Raw genomic sequence first — 16,684 nt, forward strand, 5'->3', positions numbered from 1 at the left:
GTCACCCAGTCTGCGGCATTTTGGTAATGCAGCCCAAGCAAGCTCATACATCTTCCTAAAGCATACTAATTATCAATGAATACCTTATAGATGCAAAATGATGGCTGCAGTTTGCAGCGATACTATGCATAGATATGATTCTAGGTGTGTAGGCGGGATAGTATCCATTCCCTAATTCCCTAAAGTAAATATGTGCTTTACCTATCAAGAGAGATTTTGCAGATGTGACTAAATTAAGCACCTTGAGGTAGGGAGATTTTTTTTTTCTGGATTATCCAAGTAAACCCAATCTAATCATATGAATCCTTAAAAGAAGTTTTTCTCTTGTATTCAGAAGAAGATCTGACTGCACAATAGTCACTGAGATGTAACCTTCCTGAGTTTGACAATGCAAGAAGGATGCCACCAACACGGCACATGTATACATATGGAACAAACCTGCACATTGTGCACATGTACTCTAGAACTTAAAGTATAATAATTAAAAAAAGAGTTAAAAAAAAAAAGAATGATGCCACTAGCCAAGAAATGTGTGGGGTTTTCTAGAAGGCTGACAAAGCAAGGATCCAGATTTTCCCCAGAGGCGCCAGAAAGAAATGCCACCCAGTCAGACATGACTTATCTTGGTCCTCTGAGACCTGTGTCGGACTTCTGCCTGACAGAATTATAAGATAATACATTTGTTTTATTTTAAGCCACTAAATTTGTAATAATTAGGCACAGCAACAATAGAGAGCCAATACACTATTTTCAATTAATGTAAGTAATAGAATTGTTGACGTGTTGACATGTTTACATATGAAGTAGCTAGTGACTTTGGGTAAACCTTGTATCCTTTCTAATTGTACCTTCCTTCCTTTGTAAAATAAGAGAAGGGGTAGTAAATTACTTTTTCGATGTTTTCTAGCTCAAATAGCCTGTGAATATTTGGACACATCCTTCCTGCTATCGTGGCTACACTCGGAAAATATACTGCTACCATAGCTACCCAGACATAGAAGAAAATCTATTCATGTGACTCTTCAGGCATTTCTTCAAGAATACTAACTGAGAGTATCCCTATCCTAGATATATTATATTCATTGTCTATTATTTCATTTAATTATCACAACCCTATGAGACACATACAAAATTCTCATTTTACATATTCTAGAAACTGAAGATTTGAGATTTAATTGTTTGCTCAATATCACATGTAGCAAATGATAGAAAAAATGATTCAAACCCAAGACTATTAGCTTCTCAAGCCCATGCCTGTTTCATTGTTTCAACGTTGTGCACCAGAACCAAGTATGGGACAGAAAAAGATAAAAGTCAGTACCTGAAACCAAGGACTCCACTGTTCACAAAACTAGGTGTTTAGTGTTTTGTTTTTAAAGATACATTTTACATATTCCCTGTTTGCTCAATAGTCTTGTGAAGTTAAATCTAAGATAAGAGTTTTCATCACTGCGGTAGGGAGTGACCTCTGAAAACCAGTAATACCCAATTAACACCACAGGGTCTGACGTCCCCATACTCCCCTGTGGAGAAGAGGCTAAGAATTGAGGTGAGTGGAACAGAACTTTCCCTTTCAAGAAGAATAAGCTTTTGGGAAATCTAGCAAACCTAGAAGATGGAGGTAGAAAGGTGGGGGGTGGGGCATTTGCAGAAAACAATGACAAGATGAAGAATTACTAGCTGTACTTGGCAAATCAGACCCTATCAATGGGAAATACTGATTTCAGTGATCATACATTAATACCACCTGTTAACAAATATACAGATAAAACCTTTCTTTGCACATTCAACAGTATCAGTAATATAATGGCACTGATTCAGTACATAACAGATGCTCACTATGTAATTCTGAATATAGGAAAAAGCTCGACTCTATCTCATTCCTTCCTCCAAGTATTTCTATATATTTGAGATAGACAAAAATAGATGCATATGTGCATTCATGACTTCTTTATCCACTCTGATTATTAAAAACATTGTGTCGGCCAAGCATCATGGCTCACGCCTGTAGTCCCAGCACTTTGGGAGGCTGAGGTGGGCAGATCACCTGAGGTTAGGAGTTCGAGACCATTCTGGCCAACATGGTGAAACCCCTGTCTCTACCAAAAATACAAAAATTAGCTGGGTGTGGTGGCGCATGCCTGAAGTCCCAGCTACTTGGGAGGCTGAGGCAGGAGAACTGCTTGAACCCAGGAGGCAGAGGTTGCAGTGAACCGAGATCATGCCCCTGCACTCCAGCCTGGTCAACAGAGCGAGACTCCATCTCAAAAAATAAGTAAATAAATAAATAATAATAATAATAGTAAAAACGTTGTGTCTGGCCTGGTGAACTCAGCTCACTATTAAATTGTATGGTCTCTTTAAACTTCTTTGTATTGATTAGATATGCTAGTTCTATTTGCAATGAAAAGTTGTCAGCACTACTAACACAGATACTAATAGATATGGAAAGGAGAGGAATAAAAGTGGCAAAAAGCTCACCTGGGCAGGAGTCAGGAGAGAATATTTGCTTTCTGCCATATTAGTTATTTACTTTCAATATTGGTGCATTTGAAGAGAGAAAAAATATTGGAGGACACGTTATTAATGTAAAAGACTGTCAGAAACACCAGAGGGAGACTCGGATTCCAAAAGTTTCTTTAAATGATAAATACGTAGACTTCACTTTGTCATATTATGAAGTGCTGACATTAAAGAAATAAATTGATTTTTAATTATTTTTGCATGTGAGAACTGAGGGTACTTTGAAAGTGACCTTGTGCTAGGATAAAGGCTCGTTGCAGTTCAGCATTGCACAAATTATTTACCTATTAGTGTGTGTGTGTGTGTGTGTGTGTGTGTGTATGATGTCTGTCCTTGCAAGTTGGGAGCAGGAGGAGAGAACTGGAGAGAGAGGATGGAAGGATGGGAAGCTGCTGTGTTCCTGCTGGCTGAGTTTTAGTCATCTATAGGTAAGGTTTTTTAAAATACCTGGTCATTTTCTTCAGGGTGCAGGACAATTTTCTGGATGGCCTTGAACCAATTCAGTTCTCCCTGCTTTCTCTCCTGTACTGTTCAAGAATAACTGTAGAATGTGATGGGAATGCAACATCCTGAGATATGGAAAGACTGGTCAGACAGCCTGGGCTCTGTTCTTGTCCCTCCTACAAACAAGATGCCCTTCAACACTTGAGCCTAGTGTGTCCTGTTCCCCAGGGTATAAATCCTAAGGCAGATTATTTTCTGGGGTCCCTTGGTAGCAGTACAAGTGGGGCATGCACAGACGAGACTTCATCCACTCTGTGCAGCATTACTGAGCCTTGGAGATAGGCTCATCATGAATCCTAGGCTTCTGTTGTCCCTTGCTGCCTATCTGTAAGTAACAAATCCACATGTTGTAGCTCGCTATGTATGTGAACGTTCTATCTCACCAGACTCAGGCAAGGAGTAAAAGTACAGCCCGAGATGCAGTGAACTGAAGTGGTACCTAGTACATAGTGAACCTTCTTTGCACAGGGTACTGAACAATTCTGGCAAGAAGTAAAGCTGTAAAGTTGGTGAGAAAATCTTCCCTACATCTACAGGAACTACCTCTGTCAGGACTTTAGACCTAAATCCTGGAAGAAACAGGGATGTCAAGAGTAGCAGGACTCGTAGAATGGTCCATAGACCCTGGAGATCTCTAAGTCTCTTCCCAGGCAACCAGGAGGTCAAAGTTATTTGCCTTTTTTTTTTTTTCTGTACTGACATTTGTATTGATGTACATGTAATGATGGGTACAACTGCTGCCGCCTTAGTACCAATCAACACAGTGCCACCAACTGTACTAAGAGTCATAGAACTCTTCATTACTCACTCTCAGGATTAAAAAAAAAAAAAAAAAAAAAATCCAGTTTCACATGAGTGTCTTTCATTATGCAGTAAAAAATATTTTTATTAACTCTCAGCCCTATGTACTTATATTAGTAATAATCTGTAATGAAAGGGGAGTACACACAAACCACTTCTGGTACATACCGAACTATGAGTGTCGACTCAAGAGTGTAGCCTGATTGTTTCATTTGTAAGCTGAACTAACCACTTTATTTGTAAAACCTCATGTTCTTGAAAAAAACAACTGAAAGCAAACTATGGCTATTCTGACTTCTGTATTTAGCAGATATTTATCCAAAATAAATACAACTAGCTTATTCTTTTAAAGATAACCAACCATAGTTACCCATGTCAAAATCTGAGCTTTCTAGCAAATATTCGAATTTCAGAAAATCTGTCCCCGAACAGAAACTTCTAAATACTTAAATATTTTTCTGTGGCATTGCTGATGTTACAGAATATGATTTTTTGATACTGTATAATAAAATCTGGAAGTTCTACATAGCTCAGTAAACCAGTATTTTCCAAATACATGATGTTAGAAAATTATTAATCAGCAAAAGAGCCATTACAAGTGCAAAAGGGCAGGGCATGGTAATCTAAGCACTTTGGATTTTGAGGTCATGGGCCAGCTGCATGGCTCACACCTTTAATTCCAGCACTTTAGGAGGCTGAGGCAGGCAGATCACAAGGTCAGGAGTTCAAGACCAGCCTGGCCAACATGGTGAAACCCCATCTCTATTAAAAAATACAAAACTTAGTCGGGCACGGTGGCACGTGCCTGTAATCCCAGCTACTCAGGAGGCTGAGGCAGGAGAATTGCTTGAACCCGGGAGGCAGAGGTTGCAGTAAGCAGAGATCGCACCACTGCACTCCAGCCTGGGTGACAGAGCAAGACTGGGGAAAAAAAATAGAGGTCATATCAATTCTGAGCCACCTCTTCAGAGACAAATGAAATATGCAGCCGAAGTTGTCCACAAAATAAAACGAAGTCTCAATTTCTACTGTTGTGTGTGCACACAGCCCCAATAATTTAGGACAGATTTTCCTAATCATAGAACAGAAAGAATCCAGGCCTTTGATAACAAATATTAGCTGTCTGCCAGATCAATACTATAGTGCACTTTAAGGAAATAAACAGCATGCACTCCTAAATATTTTCCATGCAAATTTTGTGTAAAAAACAATCACCTTCTAAAGATATATTTATTATATGAAGAATTCACGTTTACTGTAGAATATGTGGCAAATTAAATAAGCATACAGGGCAAAATAAAACACTCCACCCAGAGGCAACCATCTCTGTTTATAATTTATATAAAAAGACATATAAAGAGAGTTATGCTACACCTGAGACAGTATTTTATATACCATTTTGCATCCTGCTTTTTTCACTTTATTGTTTTTAGATAATGACATGCCAATTTTTATGTATAATTTGTATATAAATAATGTACATGTGAAAAACGTTTTTATGAAAGTTCTTTTTAGAGATCTGTTGATGAGAGGGACTTGAATTTTCATAACCATTCCCACTACTGTCCTATGTTGAGGCAATTTTCACTTTGTCATGCTTGTAACTAATGCTGTGTCCAGCTTTTTTGATCCAGAAGCTGTAAAATGTGGATTCATTCACATGGAAAAAATCTAAAATCCAGGAAATGATATAAATGTCTTTTTAAAACTGTAAAATTTATAAATCACATACAAATTTATGCAGTTTTGGAGTGGGGTATTTTTAAACTTTATTCTTATTGAGAATAGATGAATATAGTTCAAACTACGTGTGATAATTTAATACACTCATATAATTTGTAAAGAATAATTCATTGTACTTGGGATATCCATCACCTTCAATATTTGTATTTTCCTTAAGCTAAAACCATTCAAATAATTTATGCAGTCTGGCAAAATATAATTGCCCACCTTCTAACAGTTGAGAAATGAATAATAAAGCTTATTGACAGGTAACAAAATACATTAAGTGTCATGTTTCTACCAATAATTCATATATGATATTAAGCTATATCAGTGCTGTCTTGTATGTTGCTTCATTTGATTTTTCCCACAACCCTGGGGAATTCTTCTGACAATGAATGAAATTAGACATCTTGAGGATTAGAACACAGGTGTCTTCATTCCAAATTCAACTCCTTTCATTCCACCATCCGTCAAACACTCAATAAGTATTTTATTGTATAAAAAGCATTATCTGAACTAAAATTAATTGATAACGGACACCCGCACTCAATCTTTTTAGTCCTCAGTGTCATCACTGATAACTTTTGCCATTAATAACCAATACAAGTAGCAGCATAAAGTTTGGGAAAAAATTATAGGGTTGGCATCACAAAACATGGGTCTGAAATCTTCAGTGTATGACCACAGGAAAGTCAAATTTGTTTTGTTTTAATTTAATGAATATTTTAGATATGAGGAAATAAACTCTTCTGTCTTTGAACTGTTGTGAATAATAAGTGAAATACTATATGTCACATATACAACATAAAGCTGGCATATTCAAGTTCCCTGACCAGAATATTGTGAGGTGAATATTATCTCAGGTTATTATGAAGCCCTGGCAATCTAGATGGCTAGAGGATATATATATATACATCATATATATGTGATGTATATGTGTGATAAATATATAATTTAAATATATATAATATATGTGATGTATATATTTGTATATATATTTAAATATATATTTACTATATATAATAAATATATATTTACTATATATAATAAATATATTATATATTTACTATATATAATAAATACATATTTACTATATATAATAAATACATATTTACTATATATAATAAATATATATTTACTATATATAATATATTTAAATATATACACATATATATCTCTTTAGAATAGGGTTAGCTTCTGCAAGCATCAGAATCATGGGTATCAGAATCATAAGTAAAAACACAGATTCCTGGGCCCTCTCTAGCAATTTTGGGATGGGACCAAAAAAAACTTGGATTTCTAAGAAGTTCCTGGGTGATGCTAATATTGTTGATCCAGGCACCACACTATGAGGACCACTGACTTCGAGATCAAAAAGTTATTCCTTTCTGTGGTTGTTGTGTTGTTGTCGTTTTAATCCTGATACTCTAAGTGGGATGGTATTATTTGGCAATGCCACTTTTAATAAGTGGTTCGAAATGTTTCCATTAGGGAATAATCAATTTTAGCTTCCAAACATTTTTTGGGACTTTTGAACATTTCACTTCTGAATACTAAAACACTTGATTATGTTGAAATATACACAGCCCTTTAACAATTATTTATAATACTTCTACTGTGTGCACAACCTATAGGTTCTCACGCATCATCTTGTTAGAGGCCATAGCAGATTCCCATTCTTCTTATAGAGTTAAATATCAGGCCAAAATTACCTGTTCACCCAGATCCACAGGTACATGGGATATTTAATAACAAAATTCCTTCTCCACCTCTGACCTCTACATTCAGTACTGAAAGTTGTTGAAAATAATAAGCTTGCTAGACTTCATCAGTGTGTTCTCATGTGAAGGTTAAAGAGCATCATACTCAAAAATTGCAGTCATAAATATACAGGATCTTGGTGATTGATGGAACAATATAATCAGAAGAAATGAATATTAGTTCCTGTTTTTTTTTAAATAAAAGAAACACTTAAACTAAAAACCTTCTTATCCACGTAGTCATCTTTAGTTACTGCAATTCTAAAATTCAACCTTCTATTTTTGGCATCTCCTCCTGTTTGGGCAGAATAAATCAACAAATAAAAACGGTTTAAATAAAGAGCTGTTAATGGTCCTGAGAAGGATTATTTGTAAGACACTCTTAATGTACGATTTCCATAGAGTTGCTAATTGTTCCGTACTTTGAAATTCATTGTTCTGAGAATGAGATGCAGTTGGTAATGTAAATATCAACCAGGTAGAGGGTGTTACTCTGTATTAGCATCCACATTGTTATTCAGTCATAATTAATACACTTCTAAAATAAAGTGTTGACAGCACTCCTATTCAATCATATAGCATATGTTTATAGTCTCACACATTGAGGTACACACATAATTACAATATATGTGTGAGAAAAATTGCTGAGGCAGTCCAAGAAGCCGTGCTTACTCTAATGGAAAACTGCCATTGTCCAATTAAAGCAGATGAGACCACAGGGTGGCAACACTGTCAAATGCCTATCAGACATGGCCACACTGGTTAAATTACAAGACAAAATAAAATAAGAAGAGCAAACAAGGTTTTGTTTTTCTTGTTGTGGTTGTTTTAATAGAACACTGAGAAGCTAATGGCAATCAAGATATTCATTGTTTCTCCTTACCCCAGTTAAGAATTAATCTCAATAAAATACTATATTATTACAGAAAATATTGAGTAGCTCAAAAGCACAAGGCTCACCTTTCACCAAAATTGATGCTATCTGAAGGAGGAGAAACATTATTTTTACTGTTAGAGATGTGACTTTGATGACTTTAGAAAAGCTAAAGGAGTATGCTGTTATAATTTGTTTTATTTCTATTTTTCTCCATTAGGCCTCATTAGGAAATAATTAATGCATCATGTGTAATTACAGAAGAATCACTCCACACTCATTTCAAAGCATCAAGCAACATGAATTTCAAGGGGAGTTTAAAGTAGGGTCACTCATCTGCAAGAGCACAATATACTACTCCTTTGAGGAAATGTATGTCATCAAATGTTAAATTCAAGACTCATAGTAAATATCCACTTACTCCATAAATGTTTTGACTTCTGAAGTATTTTTTTAGCAGGACACAACAAAGCAAAACAAAGTCTCTAACATTATTATTTCAAAGGTGACTCCAACCAGGATCAGTTCAGAAAGTAGCAGAGAAAAGAGGAAAAGATGGAGAAAGAAGAAAGCAATAAATGTATGTTAAGAATCTACTATATACCATATACTGTTCAAATTGCTTTACAAACATTACATCATCCTTACTATACCTCCACAAGGTCGTTTCTTTTTTCTCATTTGATCGATGAGAAATCTGAGATTCAGAGTAGATAAGTCACCTGCTCCAAGCCACACAAGCTAATAAGAAGCAGAATCATAAAATGTTGGTTTGGGACTCAGAAGGGGTGTGTGTGTGTGTGTGTGTGTGTGTGTGTGTATACATTTACCTTACAAGTGGGAAAATAAAATCTGTGTTCCAAATATGGGAAGAATGAAATTGTATAAACATTCATTGAGGTTTGATCCTTTGGCAGATAATTTAAATCACAAGACAAAAAAATAAGAAAACAGATACTTGAACCCAAGTATGCCTGACAGCAGCCCATTAATCTCCAATACTTCACATTCCTTTCCAAAGTCTTCTGATTTATTTATAGACAGTTTTTCTTCCTGTCTTTGTAACACCTTCGAAATTAACACCCCGATCTGTGTCCTTGTTAGCTATTTTTCTAAAGGGTCAGCTCCTGAATTCACCAACAGATGAAAACCGTTAGGTGGTAGAAGGACTTTTTTATATCCTTAGGGTTCTTTGACACCTGACAGATGGAGCATATGCCCACAAACGACCCAGCATTTAAACAATTGTTGTCTGTGCAACAGAGACAGGCAGAATGCAGTGTGCTCAGTCACAGGAGGCACTGTTAAAGGATTCATCATTTTGATTCAATAGATTCCATTATTTCTTTTGTGAGTCTACATGAGTCTCTTTAATAGTAACGGCAATTTTATGTAGACTCATGCTGGAGACTGGCATCTAGGGTGTGCTGAGCTAATGGCAAGGTTTGGGAGGAAAAATGGATACAAAGGGTCTCATTTAAGATATTATGTACTTTTTATTTGAAGTGGCTAATTACTGCCATTGAACTCTGCCATTCATACCTTTCATGACAATTTCAAGGATAAAGAGTAAAAAACAACAGACACCTTAGAAGGCATTGCATGAGTCATCGCCTGTTATCTGAGTGCTCCACCAGTTAGCCTTGGAGATCATTCATATTCATTTCTCTCCTCTTTTCATTTTGCCTTGATTCACTTGTCATGTAATTCAATATCCTTGTACAGTAGAAAGAGTATGGGTTTTGAAGTTATTCAGTCCTCAACCCCAATCCCAGCTTTGTGATTTAAATATCAGGTAACTTCAGACAAATCATTTTACTTCTCTTAGCTTCAGTTTCTGTATAGCTACAGGGATAATACCATTTTATGGAGTCAGTATGGGATTTACATTAACTAGAAGTATGCCTGTTAACTGGAAATAGTAGGTACATAGGTGTAGATATAAGTATAGTAGATATAGATATTGATTTGCCAAACATTATTTTATTTCTCCTTCCTTAGGTCATACAGTAAACACACACACTGTACATATTTTTAATGTTAAATCATAGATATTATATGTGTATATTTATAAGTATATATATTTGTAAACTAATTCTAGAATTCTATTTGAAATAATGCTAAAACTGCAATTATAATTTTAGTTAGATATATGCCTCCTAGACAAATATCAAAAGGTTAATAATTAGTTAATATTTCCACATAAAAGTCACATTATTCACTGGTTCCATGACTCAAAACTAGGCTTTCTGTGTTACTCAAATCATGAGTAATGTTGCGGTCAGGTGGCACCCCATCAGGCACCCCATCAGGTGGCATCTAATGGCCCAGGCATCATCAAACTCTGTGCCAGGGGCAGGATCTGTTGTGATGCCTTAGGAGATGCGGCGTGAAGGGCCCAGTGGCCAACATGGCTATCGCATGATACTGAAGCCTCAATGTATCAATTTCAAATATATTTGTTGAAGATATTGTTTAACAAGAAGAGTAGGCTAGTTAAAATGTTTGAAAATCATTGCTGTGGATACACTAATACCTATCCCCACACTACGTACAAACACATGAGAGCTCCATTGCAATATTATTTGTATAACCAGTCCTTCCCTTCGGTAAAGTTAGTTCCACTGAATTGCACTTTGCATGCAATAGTTGCACTTTTGTGACCTACATTAAGGAATGCTAGAAATTAAAAGTCCTATGAAATACCTCACTGTGGTATTACATGGCTGGTTTTAAGGACATTGCTCATTACACCACCTACTTGTACCTCTAACAGAAAATACTTAGGGGAAAACAGGTGGTCCCAACAATAAGACAGTAACCAAATTTCTTGATGTGAATCAGTTTATTTTATCTTTTAGGTACTTTGATTTGTACTACTAATCAACTTTTACACTTCACCATGAATACTGTGAATCTGAGAGTCAAATTTTTGGCCCTGTCAAAACCAAAGTTATAGGAATTCTATTACATAATGTTGCATATTAGCTACATTTACTATGCCAGTTTTGCTCTTTCATGAAGAAACCTTGTCAGCTCTAAGACATGAGATAAGAAAGCTTGTGCCATCTATGGCTCTTGACTGTCCTGGGTAACTGCATCTATCATTCCCTGCACTATACCTCCTCAGTTGCTGCCTATCTCACCTCCAATTCTAAACCTGGAGACAAAGACTGCACCCCTAGCCACTGAGTGTTGTAACTTCTTGATTCTAACACTGGCCACTGTACTAATGCACCCACTAACTGTAAATAGTACAGGTTTAGCATTATTTTAAATGAGCAAATGGAAATCACACTTTATTTTAGACACACTATGAAAATGGGCAATATAAGGACTCTTTATAGGTGCTGTTGTATAAGCCGTCTCATCAAAATATCCTTTCTCTGTCTACATTGTATTCTAAGAGGCCTACACATTTGGGCCTACAATGGCATCTGAACGTTGTAGAAAAGGGACATCCACATAAAAGCAGAAGTGTCTGTCAAGTGACATACATTAGACTGTTCTTTAATAGGGCTTATAGAGTTGTTTTTAGGTTTTGTTTCGTTTTGAGATGGAGTCTCGTTCAATTGCCCAGGCTGGAGTGCAGTGGTGTGATCTCGGCTCACGGCAAACTCTGCCTCCCGGGTTCATGCCATTCTCCTGACTCAGCCTCCCTGGTAGCTGGGACTACAGGCGCCCACCACCACGCCCAGCTAATTTTTTTGTATTTTTAGTAGAGAGGAGGTTTCACCTTGTTAGCCAGGATGGTCTGGATCTCCTGACCTCATGATCTGCCCGCCTCAGCCTCCCAAAGTGCTGGGATTACAGGCGTGAGCCACAGCGCCTGGCCTGTTTTTAGGTTTTTACCTGTTGTAAACTCCTGTGTTATGTATTTCCTATGTATAAGCATCTTGAACCTTGGTTTCCTATTCTGTACAGAGTGGATGAAATCACATATCTAGTAGCTTTGGTATCAACACAGTCATCCTGAATCCAGAACTCTTTCTCTTAACCATGTGACCAAAACAAAAATCTGCCTACAAAAGGTTTGGGCTAAGTGTTTTCATTCTCAACTATCTCAGAAAGGGTTGGCTGTTTGCCTACATGGATTCGAGATTCTTATGAAGAGACCTATTATACTGACTGAGCTTACCAGCAGTGATTTCCAACAAATCCACAAATGGACTTATTGTACCTTATTTTTTAACAGGTTGGGAATCAATAAATCAATCAACAAATTGATACAAGACTGGGTGCACTGGGTCACATCTGCAATCCACCACTTTGGGAAGCCAAGATGGCAGTATATCTTGAGGTCAGGAGTTGGAGACCAGCCTGGGCAACATAAGTTGACCCCATCTTCACAAAAAAAATTAAAAATTTTAGCCACACATGGTGGCAAATGCCTATAGTTCCAGCTACTTGGGTAGCTGAGGCAGGAGGATTGCTTGAGCCCAAGAGTTAGAGGCTGCAGTGAGCTATGATCATGACACTGCACTCCAGCCTGGGTGACACAGCGAGACCCTAGTCTCTTAAACAAAACAAAACAAAAGAATTGATATTTTCAAAACACATGTCAATTACATGACTCAGCCAAAAGCCAATATTAAATAAAGTATAGTCATAAGTCAATTTAACATATGCAGAGTTTGTTCTTCTATGACTCTGTTCCATAACAAATAGATGTAAGGATGGCATTTAAACAGAAGGTTGATTGTTAATCAGTTTGTAATCACAGTAGTGATTATAACTGAAAGCTGAAAAACAAGTACTTACTTATATTTGTATTATCCGGTGCCAAGAGTAAGAGAAGCATTTAAAGTAAAAAGAGCTGTCAATACTAAAAGTAAAAATTTTATTAATACAGAGTGATTGCCCAGGATTTTCTTGTTTAAATTAACTGAAGTTAGAAAACACACACACACACACACACACACACACCCCCCATGTACACACAGGCATTTTTTAATGAGAAATTCAAATTTATTATGTTTAAGTGCATATAATCTTTAGATGCAAATTAATGAACTGCTGCTAGGACGCACCCCAACTTAAGAACAGGATAAGAATGATTTGAATTTAGCACATTAAGTCACTGACCTTTGCTTACACTACAACTAGATGGCCTATTTGTCAATGCACCCTTGAAAAGTATTTGAAAGTAGCTTATTTCTTTCATGCCAAAAGGACTGTAGGTTTACAACCCTGCATTGACCTTTTGAATTCTGAATTCATCATTCACAAACCTTAGGAGACACTTGCTTTGGGCTTAGAATATGTGTTAAGAACTATGTGGACCCTTTATTTCATAAAAATAAGCCATAAACTCTTTTTCAGTCCTGGTAAAATAATTTCCAGATTTAAAATCCCTAAAGTAAGAGTTTGTACTATATCATTTCTTTCTCCTTGGACCATTAAGGATTTTCTAACCACAATTTTGTCTAGTTAAGAAAAGTAGTCTCTAGATATTTGCCTGCAACAAAACAAAAAGCCATAAATGAATTTCACTCCCAGCAAAATTCCTCATGTTATTCTTCAATGAGTAGCTTGAATAGCCCAAGAGATAAAATGCAAGCTTTCAAAAAAGTCAAACTTGCTTCCAAATTGGGTTTGACTAGCTAAATGCTCATTTAGCCACATTATCAAATTAAATAAGTTACTGAATAGTCATGTCAAAGACAGTACTTACTGCAGCATTTTCTGCGTATTTGATTATACCATTTCGAAATTGTGAGATATAAATGTACAGTAATAATATATCACTTAAAATGAAAAAGTTGAAATCACGAGGACCTTTTGTTTTGTTTTGTTTTGTTTCAGAGCAGGGTTTCACTTTGTCACCCAGGCCAGAGTGCAGTGGCGTGATCACTCCACTGTCATCTCGGACTCCTGGGTTCAATCTATCCTCCCACCTCAGCCTTCCGAGTAGCTGAGGCCACGAGTGCACACAAACATGCACAGCTAATTTTTAAAAAATAATTATTATTTTCGTAGAGACAGGAATCTCACTATGTTGCTCAGGCTGGTCTCAAACTCCTGGCTTCAAGTGATCCTTCCACCTCAGTTTCCCAAAGCACTGTGATTACAGGCATGAGCCATTGCACTCAGCCTAATAAGGGCTTTCCTAAAAAAAACATTCATTAGGAATCACCTGTTTCAGGGCATTCTGACTGAATAAAATATAAGCAGTATGTTGCTCTTGTCACACTGCTGAGCCACTTTTCCTGGATATTAGAAACCCCCACTTTCCACAATCAGTAACTATGCCACCAATGTCATTTGAGCCCCTCAGAAAGATTGTGAGGGATTTCTCCCATTGTAATGTAAATGTTACATAAAAGTAACATTAAATGTAAATGTTAAGCAAAATGTTAGACAAAAATGCTACCCACAGTTATAAGACATACCCTTAAAACATCTATAATACTAAAGGTGTTGTCCTAGGATTTCTGCTGAAAACATAACACACACATGTTCGAGGGAGCTCATGCACATATACACAAATCTAACGTGCAACTGGCTTAGAAGAGAAATGTGATAGAATATAATGAAAAAGCACAGGCTGGGCGCTATGGCTCACGCCTGTAATCCCAGCACTTTGGGAGGCCGAGGCGGGCGGATCACGAGGTCAGGAGATCGAGACCTTCCTGGCTAACATGGTGAAACCCTGTCTCTACTAAAAATACAAAAAATTAGCATGGTGGTGGGTGCCTGTAGGCTGAGGCAGGAGAGTGGCGTGAACCCAGGAGGCAGAGCTTGCAGTGAGCCGAGATCGCGCCACTGCGCGCTCCAGCCTGGGCCACAGAGCGAAACTCTGTCTCAAAAAAAAAAAGCAAAGAAAAGAAAAAGCACAGAATATCTCCATGACCATAACATATTATTAATTTAAAAGAGAGCACTCTGGGATCTATTAGAGATATTGCTAAAACAAAAGATGAAGCATTACTAAAACAAAAATGTAATTCAAAGATTTTGAATAGATGTACTCTAAAAGTGTGTTCAGTGTGTATATATTTGTTTCACCAAATATATGCTCCAAACGAGAGCATATTTATGCTCCGTGTAAAAGTTAATCTGGAGTAATGTGATTTTTAATATATATAGTGTCCTTGAATATTGTACCACTCCCATATAATGACCCAGAACTCTCTCAGGCATACAGTAAAACAATAGTTTAAGAGTGGTGAAAGTTGTACCATTACTTATTTTCTGAGCCCCGCTTATCATTTATTATTTTAAAAAGCAGTTGTTTCATGACCCATTCTAAACCCTGTGGATATAAGAGTGAATAAGTCAGAGTTCTTTCCTGTCTTCTATCAGCCCCTAGAACTTGATTTGAATTTCACAGGAAAAAACACAGTAACTTTAAAATAAAAAATAACCAGCTGCAGGGAAAGAAGATCTCAACCTTTAGCCTAGTACTCTAAACTTTAATGTGGACCTACACCTCCTGGGAATCTTGTGAAAATAAGTATTTTGATTCAGCAGACCCAGGATGGGACCTGAGGTTTTTAATTTCTATGAAGCTACCAGGTGATATTGAGGTTGTGATCCAGGAAGCCCTTGGACACACTTTGAGAAACAATGCAGAAATCCATTCTTTGGTCAGTGTAAATGAGGGATAACTGCCCTTATTAAAAGGAAGTGACATTGACCAAGGAGGCTGTTGTCTTCTTTCTTACTAGGAGTAAGTGTTATTAGGATAACACTAAGAGTGAGACCTTCTCATCTCTATTTTAAATATATGAAAAAGTAAAGTTAAGAGAGACTGTACAGCCAAATTTAAATCTAGGTTCAGTCCAAAGCTCTTTGTCTTTCCAGTTAACCTCGTTGTACATCAAACGAAGAGAATCAATATTATTCAAAGAGTTTCAGAAATCAGAGTAAGTCCAGTATGGTCAGGCAACAGAGGAGAGTGACAAGAGGAGAGTCTGTATTTGCAGTCAGTAGGCTGTTTGTGGGCATCTTATATTATGCGGCGGGCATAGATATATTAGGGATATTGAACTTTTACCCACAAGGTCTTGGAGAAACTAACAAATGATTTAGAGCAGGAAAGTAACATGTCCAGACATGTATTTTTGAAACATCATTCACATTCCAGTGTGGAAAAATGACTGAAATAATGCGATTTTGAACTTAGAAAAGATTTTTTAAATTACATGTATCCTTTTAAATATGTAGCGAAATAAACCAGACAAGGAAGGATAGAAATGTGGCTTAGGGTAGCAGCAGCCCAAATAGAGAGACAGTGAGATTGAAGACATATTTATTGGGATAAATTATTACTGAGGATACTAATTAATCTATGTGCCTGTTTTTTTTCTTTTCTTTTAGTGCTGGTGGTGATTTTTTGTTTGTTTGTTTTTTTGCAACCTTCACATGTGGCAAAAGAGACAGAGCTCCAGAAGATTTTTCTCCTACTAATTTAAGGTCTCATATGGTCTATTACATTTTACATTAGCTTTTACAATGTTTCCCAAAGAGAGATACATATGTTAATTTTAAGTAG

The 16,684-nt window shown here is 36.7% G+C and overlaps 1 protein-coding gene across 3 annotated transcripts in view; it reads right to left on the minus strand.

Annotated features, from left to right (window-relative positions):
- Window positions 1-16,684, minus strand: part of CDH8 (cadherin 8) — a 391,459-nt gene that overhangs the window by 271,237 nt on the left and 103,538 nt on the right. The window lies entirely within an intron of this gene.

Source organism: Pongo abelii, chromosome 18, assembly GCF_028885655.2.
Source record: "Pongo abelii isolate AG06213 chromosome 18, NHGRI_mPonAbe1-v2.0_pri, whole genome shotgun sequence".
NCBI lineage: Eukaryota > Metazoa > Chordata > Mammalia > Primates > Hominidae > Pongo > Pongo abelii.